Source organism: Cryptomeria japonica, chromosome 1 (genome assembly GCF_030272615.1).
Source record: "Cryptomeria japonica chromosome 1, Sugi_1.0, whole genome shotgun sequence".
NCBI lineage: Eukaryota > Viridiplantae > Streptophyta > Pinopsida > Cupressales > Cupressaceae > Cryptomeria > Cryptomeria japonica.
This window is the reverse complement of record NC_081405.1, coordinates 106846813-106858106: the sequence shown is the minus strand read 5'-3', so window position 1 is coordinate 106858106 and position 11294 is coordinate 106846813.

The following is an 11294-nucleotide window of genomic DNA, read 5'->3' as shown; positions in this document are numbered from 1 at the left end:
TGGTGTCGGGAGTTGGCATTCGAATTAAGGAAAGGGACGACCAGGAGGAATTGCTTCCTTTTATTCATGGCCCAGAGGATGAAATCAAATACCAGTGTCGTGAACGAGCCCAAGTGGGGTGGGAAGCGATGAAACTCTTTGTGAAATTAACGAGGGTGGATGAAGTCCTGAAGGCTTTGCATGTGGTGGCAAGGACGGAGGTTGGTAGGGAATTGAGAGATAGGGCTGAAGAAGGAAGGGCCATACAGCTACTGGCAAGCTTGGAGGGTGACCCTGACTTCGGGTGCCTAAACTGCATTCCAAAAATAAAAGCTAAAGCAGCAAAAGGGAAAGCCAAAGCATCGACCTCCGAGGAGGGAAGGGACTGGGAGGAGGCAACCCAGGGGGATAGTGAGACTGAGTGAGCAGCCTATCGGCAATGAACTAGTTTTTTTGTCTGCTTGCTATAAGCTATGGACAAATTTTGTATCTTGAAACTTTTGAATTAATAGAATGAAAAAATCTTTACCGATAAACTTTTTTATCTTGATACTTTTGAAATTTTGTATTTTGAATGACTATATAGTATATATTTATAAAATTATAATCAACCATAATCAATGTACAAATAATTAATGGAAGAATTGAATTTTTTTTTAATAGCATTACATAAAAAAGATCACGGACCACGGTATTAAATTTATTTCCATTGTTTAACAAATAATTGAAATAACGTAGCTCATATACAAAAAGCATTTGAAAGAAATTAATTAATAAAAATGAAATAGAATAATAGAAAGCATTTTTATATCCATAAGACTGTAAGAGGCAAAGTGAAACAAACTAGAATTTAAAAAATTATCATTAATATTTATGCTTTTGAAATTTATAATTTTTCCGTCTGAGACTTGAGTCCCCCAAAAACTTAAAAGCCAAAATGAGTGAGTCATTAGCAGCGTGTTCTAGGGTTCAAGGACATAGGAAAAAAAAACTACAGGGGGGCGGGGCTAGTGCACAGGTAGTGGAATTGTTTACAATTTTTCCCTAAGAATTTGGCCCTCCTTTCATGTAGAATTCTTCGGACAGCATAAGCTGAGAGAATTCTTCAATCCACATGTAGTTTGGAAAGTCGTCCAAGAGGAACCATTTCTGGAGGAAGTCCCTGCCAATCCGCACCCATTTTCTGTGACGCGTCAGTTGCTCCACATTCAAGTTTAGGAGAAACGGTTGCCTAGCCACTGGCAGTGTTTGGTCAAGGAGGAGAAGCTTGGATAAATCACTCGCCCAAGGGATCCTCACCCCTACTTCTACAAGATCTACAAGAGTAATGTCGTCTCCGAGGAAGTCTTCCTTAAAAACCTTCCTCAACAGCATCAGCATATCCACCTTGTCTCCTCCCAGGTCCAGAAGAGACGCTAAGAAGCGGGATGTAAGGTCCGTGTTAACACGGTACCTATTTTCATTTCGCAGAAATTCTTTGCCCAGCACCATTCGCACAACCTCATTGGTGAACGACCCAACCTCCTTGCAAACTAATTGGAGGGTTGGGTCTCTAATGGAGCCTAGAAAGGCCCTCTGGTCCTCTGCAGAAATGCTTTTCAAGTGGATGGGAGTGTCCATCTTGAGAAAACAGATTAACAAATTAAACAACCTAAGCAGTGAGCCTATAAACCTAAAATATTGTGAGCTCCGACGATTTATCTACCAAATGGCAAAGGCTAATTGAAGATGAAAGAAGCAGAGATCATATATAAATTGTTGAAGCTCTTCATTGTATTAATTACTTCTTTAACAATATTAACTGCTATAAAAAAATTTAAATCTTTCGTATCTCTACAAATCTTTCCCATAAATGCACTATTGTGCGAAAATGGAAATGGCTATGAACTAGTACCAAATTGGCAAGTATTACATTGGAAGTAGTGGGGACAGAGTGGATTGTCGTAAGTGAATAGATATATATTAAATGAACGAAATTATTGATCGTGATTTGTGACATTTGATACGTGTCTATTGAATCCAATTCCATTTCGGGCACTTTCTGGTGAGCTATGTTCTCTTCAAAAAATTGGGCCGAAATAAAACTTCAACCATTGATCTACGATCATCGAACGGTTTAAAATCATTGATGGATTTTAGTTACGTGTCACCCTTCACGTGTCAAAGAGGTTGCGCTTATTGATACATCGTGCAGAGTCCGGACTCAATGTATTATGTGATGTGATGTACTGATGTGATGTGATGTGATGTGATGTGCCTACTGCCTTGTCTATTAATGGCAATGAATTCATGAAATTGCCAATAAATTATATATTGTACCATAAATAACAAAATATTCGCCAAAACAAATTAAATAATTTTCAAGCGGTGGATAAAAATCGCCAATACATTTAAATAATTTTCAAGCGGTGGATAAAAATCGCCAATACATTTAAATAAGTTTTCCTTCGAAGTAAAATTTTTCGCTCATACAATTATATATTTGTTCCTTTTGACAATAATTATTCGCCTCCCACAATAAATATTTTCCCCATAGAACAAGGTATTATTCCCCTGAAATTTATGGCATTTTCGTACCCTAGAAAAAAAATCGCCAATACAAAATAATTTTTTCCTCATTTAAAAAAAAAAATTCGCCATCGATATGAAAATTCCCCCCCGAAAATAATGTTTGATTCGCCAGGATTTTACACAGTTGCCCGGGGGGGTTTCTTAAAGTTATCCCTTAGCACAATGCCACTCTTTTGTGGCGAGATTCCATGAGGGCTATATATGTGAATGGCTTGACCTATGATCAGGTCAAGGATCTTGAGATTTTGAAAGCTGATATTGTCGCATTGTTTGTCAATCCCCGCACTAAACAACTCATAGATGTTAAAAAAACAAAACTTTCCATCAAATGGTGTACAAACAATGATATTTAAAATAAATTTTGGGATCGTTGGTGGATGGTTTTTCATAGACCACCCAAAAATAATCTTGATTTCCCATTTTATTTCATTAAAAAAATTGTATGCTGAGTTTATTTTGGGCAATCATGTCAACTACTTTGACATCAAGTCTTTCTAGGGTGTGGGTGTAGGTATGCCTCAAGATAGACTTGGGGAAATTCGAGTATTGCAGAGCCCATATGTTCCCCCTCCTCCCATGGATCCCCCACCTCCCATGGATCCCCCACCTCCAGTATAGCATCCAGATATCATTGCCAAGGCAGTGTCACAGACTATTTCAGCTATTCACTCTTTGAGTAGCCTTTGGTTTCTCAAGCTGGGGCACTAGCTCATCCTTATAGTGATGCTAGCAGTGGATCTGGTGGTGCTAAAACATCCTCTTCGGCTCCACATATTTGTGTGTCGCATACTTGTGTTATGTTTGGGTAGCCATATTGGTTAGGTCCTATTGGAGAGCCTGTTGATCCTCCCGCGGACACTACTGATTATGAGGTGCATGATATGCCCAATGCACCAAATGTGATGACAGGGATTGGAGGATACCCTGTATATTCCTCACATGCTAGAGGCGAGGAGGTACCTTCATCATACACTGATGATGTAGTCATAAGACTTTTAATTTCATAGTGCATTTTATTTTAAATGAATATTTATAAGAGATAGTATTAAGTACTAATATTTATATACATGGTCTATTAAACAATTGATGATTGAGGAGGAGTTAACACAAGTCCATGACAGCACCTTGATGGTCATTTCCTTTGGCCTTGCTAGCTGTACGGTACACATATTATTGCACCTAGTCGTTTACATTTTTTTATTATACATTATTGTCATGTGAATTGTCATTAATTAAAATATATAGTAACTTTCATGTTTATCTTACTTTAGTCTTGTAGGACACAAGTAGTGTGAGTGCGATGCCACGCAATTCGGGCTCTGGTAGTGCAGTCTAAGACAAGGGAAAGGTAATTGAATGCAAACATGATTGAATTAACAGTTTAAATAACATAATGATTATACATGTCTACATAGATTGATAGTTTCACATACTTTTTGTCTTTATGTATAGGGAATTCTTGGCTTCACATCATTGTTGATTGCAGCCGCTATACCTGAAGAAATAGAAGAGACGCCTCAGGTACATGTGTTTAATTAATTTTATGTGTAGAAAAAATAATATGTTCCTGTCATGCACAATTATATGCTAACTTGTATTTAAATGTTATGTTTGTGAACGTATGTAGCTTGTCTATGAAAATCTTGATGACAAACCTACTCCACCTATGACATATTCTAGGACTCCTCCGAAGATGAAGAGGAAACGTGGCAATGAGGTAATCAAGAACTTAATTTTAGAGTTCAATTATAGTTCAATGTATATTGAAAATAATATAATACAACTAATCTTAATTGTGATCTGGTTTTTCTTGTGCAAGATCCTTCAGAAACGAGCACTGCTACGAAGATGATCGATTTTGGTGATTCGTCAATAGTTTAGGATGTGATAGAACATTTTGGGATACATTCATGTCTATTTGGCATGTATATTTCATATATGGACATGCATTTACATATATCGACATATATTTTGTTTGAGTTGGCATTTATGCCATTTTTGTATATGGACATATGCTTGTAATTATTCAACATTTTGATATATAAAAGTTGAGATTCAATATAACTTGTTCCCCATGTCCATGGCATCATTATTTTAAACTTTAATCTTCAATCCAATAATTAAAAATGGTTAAATAATGAACAATAGAATGTTGTTTGTATAATCTTGAGATTCTATATAATTTGTTTCATCTAAATCTTAAGTGTTAAATTTGGTTGCCTTTAGCAACTTCACCAAATTTAATGACCATATTCCAATATTGTTATTAATCATAACATGAATACTTAGTAATGACATATAAAAATTAGCAAAGCATCTTCTACAACAGAATGCAATTTTTTCATAATCGGTTGGTTACATTTAGCAACAATCGCCCATCATTAAAGCCATCTCAACAGGGAGATACTATGAAGAGGTCCATTTCCACACATTGCCCATTAAATTTAAGACCTGAATATATGAACTCTAAACATAAACTTTTTTTTATTATCATTTAGCTAGTGAAAGATACAAATTTTATATTCCTTTCTTTTACTATCATGTGCAAAATATTACCACCCCCCATTAAATGTAGGAATATTGTGCTTCATAATGAATTGTAACATCATTCCCAACACCTTTGATTAGGAATTCTTACCCTAGGAATGCTCATGTTTTACCCCCCTCCCCCTCGGTCAAACACTCAGGTCCATACCCTACCAACGTCATCCCTTGAGCGCCCTAAGTGCGAAAAATTATCAAAATTTGACAGGTTGTATCTCGAAAACTGTGGCACCTATGAATGATTTATTTGAACCTACAAGGTAACATGAGGGCTGCCTATAATATAATGTCTAGTATTTTCAAGATTCGGAGCAGTTTTCGTAGGGCAACATTTTTTCAGTTAACGAAAAAATCATCAATTTCATTCAATGAAAAGTTGTCATGGAGCCAATTTCTCATTCTGATCATCATGGGAACGAATCGTTTGTCCCAACACCTTCGGTTAGGAAATATTACCCTACGTATGTTCCTATTTTACACCCCCCCCCTTGGTCAAACACTCTGGGCCATACCCTACCGACATCGTCCCTTGAGTGCCCTAAGTGTGAAAAATTATCAAAATTTCACAGGTTGTATCTTGAAAACCATAGCACTTGTGAATGATCCATTTAAACCTATAGGGTTAGGTGAGGGATACCTACAATATCTTATCTCATATTTTCAAGATTCGAAGCAGATTCGTAGGGCAGCATTTTTTCAGTTGACAAAAAAATCGTTAGTTTCATTCAATGAAAAGTTGCCATGGAGCCAATTTCTCGTTCTTCTCATTGTGGGAATGAAATGTCGGTCCCAACACCTTTGGTTAAGAATTATTACCCTAGGCATTCTCCTATTTTACCCCCCCCCCCCCCCCACCATTGAACACTCAGAGCCATACCCTACTGGCGCCATCCCTTGAGCGCCCTAAGTGCAAACAATTATCAAAATTTCACTAGTTGTATCTTAGAAACTGTGGCACCTGCAAATGATCTATTTGAACCTACATGGTCACGTGAGGGCTTCCTATAATAGCCTATCTCATATTTTCAATATTTGGAGCGGTTTGTGTAGGGCATCATTTTTTCAGTTGACGGAAAAATCGTCAATTGCATTCAATGAAAAGTTGCCACGGAGCCAATCTATCCTTTTTCTCATCATGGGCATGAACCATCGGTCCCAAAACCTCCTATTAGGCATACTTACCCTAGGAATTCTCCTGATTTACCCCCCCCCCTTCGGTCAAACACTTAGGGCCATACCCTACCGGTGTCATCCCTTGAGCACCCTAAGTGCGAAAAATTGTCAAAATTTGACAGGTTGTATCTCAAGAATCGTGGCACCTATGAGTGATTTGTTTGAACCTACAGGGTCATGTGAGAACTACCTACAATATCATGTCTTGGATTTTCAAGATTCAAAGCGGTTTTTCATAGGGCAACGTTTTTTCAGTTGACGAAAAAATCGTCAGTTTCATTCAATGAAAAGTTGCCACGAAGCCAATTTATCGTTCTGGTCATTGTGGGAATGAACTGTTGGTCCTAGCACCTTCCATTAGGCATTCTTACCCTATTAATTCTCTTGTTTTACCCCCCCTTGGTTGAACACTCAAGGCCATACCCTACCGGCGTCGTCCCGTGAGCGTCGTAAGTGCGAAAAATTGTCAAAATTTGATAGGTTGTATCTCAAAAATTGTGACACATGTGAATGATCCATTTGAACCTACAAGATCACGTGAGGGCTGCATATAATATCTTGTCTCAAATTTTCAAGATTCAAAGTGGTTTTTGTAGGGCAACATTTTTTCAATTGATGAAAAAATCATCAGTTTCATTCAATGAAAAGTTGCCACAGAGCCAATTTCTCGTTCTACTCATCGTGGGAATGAATTGTCAGTCCCAAAACCTTAGGTTAGGAATTCTTACCCTAGGCATGTTCCTGGTTTACGCCTCCCCCCCCTCGGTCAAAGGCTCGGGGCCATACCCTACCAGCGTTGTCCCTTGAGCGCCCTAAGTGCAAAAAAAATGTCAAAAATTGGCGGGTTGTATCTCGGAAACCATGACACTTGTGAATGATTTGTTTGAGCCTATAGGGTCAAATGAGGGCTTCCTACAATAGCCTATCTTGTATTTTCAAGATTCGGAGTGGTTTTCATAGGGCAGCATTATTTCAGTTAATGAATAAATCATCAGCTGCATTCAATGAAAAGTTATCACGCAGTCGATTTCTCGTTCTGCTCGTCATGGGCATGAACCGTTAGTCCCAAAATGTTTGGTTAGGCATTCTTACCCTAGGCATGCTCCTTTTTTACCCTCCCACTCAGTTGAATGCTCAAGGCCATACCCTACCGACGTTGTCCCTTAAGCACCCTAAGTGCGAAAATTGTCAAACAAGCCTATATTAAATGATAATGAGGATGAAAAGGATAAATATAGACTAAAAAGCCTATATTAAGTTGTAATGAATTTATGAAATCAGTAATGATCGTGATCATCAATATTTGCATATATTGTAGACACATAATTACCATTAGACTTACATGTGACATCCATGAACATACATAAGTGGGTCATACACATTGACTATCCTAGGGGTGTTGGACGGTGATGAGAGAGGGGATGGAGTTGATTAGGTGGTGGGAGGAGACAAAGATGATGGAGGAAACAAGGAGATGTGGGAGATGGGGAGAGATACATTTTGATGGGAGAGTCCTTGATGGAAAAATGGGCATGGCGTAGAGGCCACCATGAGTGTTGAGAGAGAGGAGATAGGAAGGACAGAGGGTGCCAGGTGTACCAATATAGGTACAAGTAGGGGCCCAAGCCCAATTATAGGCACATGTGTAGCTACACCCATAGACATAGGTGCTAGGACATGGATATATGGGTGCTTTGATGTAGGTTCGAGCTCAGTAGCAAGAGGGAGGACATAGGGTGGTTTCGAAGGAAATGCCCAATCAACAGTGATTACCTAGGAGGAATATGATCAGCTATAGGGGTGAAAGATGCACTATCAAGGAGAAAGGATGAGGAGAGGACTTGAGTTGCAATCCATTAGGAAGACTTGGATATAGCATGGCATCAAGTGGAGATCTTACAAGAAGAGGTGGAAAGGGAGAGAGGATGAGAAGAGGTCCTCTAGGAAGAGAGGGATAGCCTATACATAGCGCTAAACATTATGATGGTAGACAAGGATGCCTATAAGGGCCAAGAGGGATGTTGTACAGGAGGAAATATAGGAGATAGGGGGAGAGATTATGGAGCTGGAGTCCATGAGGCCAATTTGCTATTAAAAAAAAAAAAAGCAAATGTAAGAGTTGGGACCTTTGTGGTTCCACTTAGATAGTACAAAGCCTAGAATGGCTTGGCCTCTATTCCAACACTCAAACATGAGTTTGGGAATGATATAAGAAGAGATTTATTCCTACTTATAATAATTTATGAGTGTTAGCATCCAACTTCTTATAACAAGGAAAAGTGGGTGGATTTGCCCATGGAGATCCCATTAGCATGTAAGGAAAAAGTCATAGAATGTTGAGGATAAGGATGGATATCAACCATATGAGTAGTAAATAGATGGTTTGAAGCCAAGGGAATATCAAGATGAGAGGTCAATGCAAGAGGTTCTTTTGAATGATCCAAGGGACATGCCAAAGTGGTGCCAAAATCAAAAGACCCATCCTCATCTTGACAGAATTAATTTGATGGAGAATCTAGATCATAAATAGTTAAATGATCTTTGTTAGCATCCTTCAACCATGTAGTAAAGTCATTAAAATGTGAGAGAGGACAATCCTTATCCAAGTGGCCAATGGAGAAGCATTGACAACATCTAAATGGGAAGCCCTCTTAATTAATAGGTTGAGTCCAATCCATATCCCCAACCATCAAAACCACATCCTCATGAAGAGGCTTGGAGATATCAATATCCACCAAAATACAAGCAAAAGTAAACTACCCAATATAGGAAGTGGAATGATCAACTTTCAAGAAGCAACCAATAGAGTTGCTTGTGGCCTCATAACATGAAACCTCTCAAAACTATAGAGGAATGTTCAAAATTTTAATTTACATAAAACACACACTTAGTGGCTCGGAAAGAGGGTTAAAGATTGAGCAAGGCTTAATGGAGAGAGAGTGCTCCCCCTAAGACCATAGATTTCCCAACACCAAATTTTTATCGTCAAAAGAGACAAAGGAGGTAATGAAAATCCTTTATCATACCTAGGGAAGAGCTCAATCTTACCCACCACAAGAGGCCTCCAAGAATATAGCACCCATTTGTGAAGATCAAGATGACCAGGCCAAAGACTGAAGATTTTGCACACCTAGCCCCTACATGGGTAGAATTACTCATTTTTCACCACATACTAGCCACAAACCACCACTAAAGATGATTTAGCATAGAGAAGAGGATGATGTTTCTCCCTCAAAAATTCAATAGCGCCAAAAAGTGGCCTAAAAAAAGCTATATCCACCAACTACAGAAGCAAGCACTAGATGGGAGACACTAGAAGCAAAAGGCTTTGCCACACCATTCAGAGTGGTAGTAGAGGGACCAATGAGAGTGTTGCAAATAACATCGACACCACTAGTTGAAGGAGGTGAACAAACATTGGATTGAAGCACATCACCAACACCAAGGTTAGAAACAATGGGCAATGCACTAGAAGTAGATGATACACCAATAATAGCAGTGAATAAACCCTTAACAAGCAACATTGTATTCACAAGATACCAGGCACTAGCAATAAAAGGAATAGAAATACCAAATGAACCCATGACAAACAATGCACCAATTACAAGAAGCACACCCATTACAAATGAAACGGTAGTAACAAATTACCTAGATTCAAATAGTGCACTTGTAATAAATTCAATAGAACCATGGATTGCTACAACAAATGGTGAATGGGTGAGAGTAGGAACACGAGAGGCTATTTCAAAAAATCGTAAATAACTTAATGTTAGTAATTAAGTGCGAGTTACTTTTTTATATGAAGATTGCATAGTAATTCTTGAGTGGTTAAAGGAAAGGCTTGTATACGACCAATACATTGTGAAGAAATATTATCTCAAAGAATCGTAATATAATTTACTATTATTCTATATGCAATTTTCTCTTTATTTCAATTTGATATCAGAGATATTCGAAGGAAGAAGATAGATTCGTTGAAAAAGTTGTATTTAACAAGTAACTCTAAGTTGATTAAAGAGGGACACCATCATATTGTTTTTAAGTATGCTTGAATGCCATATAGAAGTTGTAGACACCTAAAAATTGTCTCATGCTTGCATAAGACAATTTTACTATTTATTCCACTTGATTATTTTATTTTATTATTTTATTATTTTATCTTTCGACCCTATGATGGAATCTCTCAATTTTATGTCAATTTAGGTGAACCTATCTTATCTCCCTATCCAATTCTAGGAAGGTGCTTGTTTTGAGGATATCATCAATGCTACTAGTCATTTTTTGAAGGTGGATTCTATGACATCTACATCGATTGTTCTACTTTTTTCATGTTTTGGTGGACATTAAAGTTTCCAAGGCTCTTCATGGGGATGTTTCCTTGATGGTTGAGGATAGGGAGTGTATTCAATTGATTTACAATGAGAGCTTTTTTTTCTAGTGCAAACAAGGCTTTGCTACCGAATATCTTAATTTTAAGTGTCCACATTCTCATTGTAGGAATGCAAGATCAACTACTTGGAGGAATGTCCCCCCTAATCAAGTGATTATGGATGTTTTTATTGTGTCTGATTCTCTTGTTGAGGAGCCTCCTTATTCCATACTACATATCCCACCCATTGGTGGACCACATTGTGATCTCAAAATCTCTTCATACATTAGAATCTCGTAGGGTTGATATAGCTCAAGCCAATTCCATCTCCTTGATAGGACTTCTCCTTTTGATTTATTTTTGGCATCTCTAGTTTCTATATTCCCATTGCCCAATTGACGGGTTGTGGCGGTGTTCTTGCTCATAATTATTTTATGCAGCATACATCTTTAATTAATCATTATTCCTCACTACATGAGATGACTTTAGATGTGGAGGTGGAGGAGGATTCACATACTCCTTCACACTAGATTCCTTCTGTCTCAAATTTTGCAACTTCCGGAATAGATTCACTTGATAATCAGTTGGCATAAACTTCGATTTCAGCTTAGCAATCATATGATCCCTTGTCTTAATCTTCTCTTTACCTCTTCTCTGT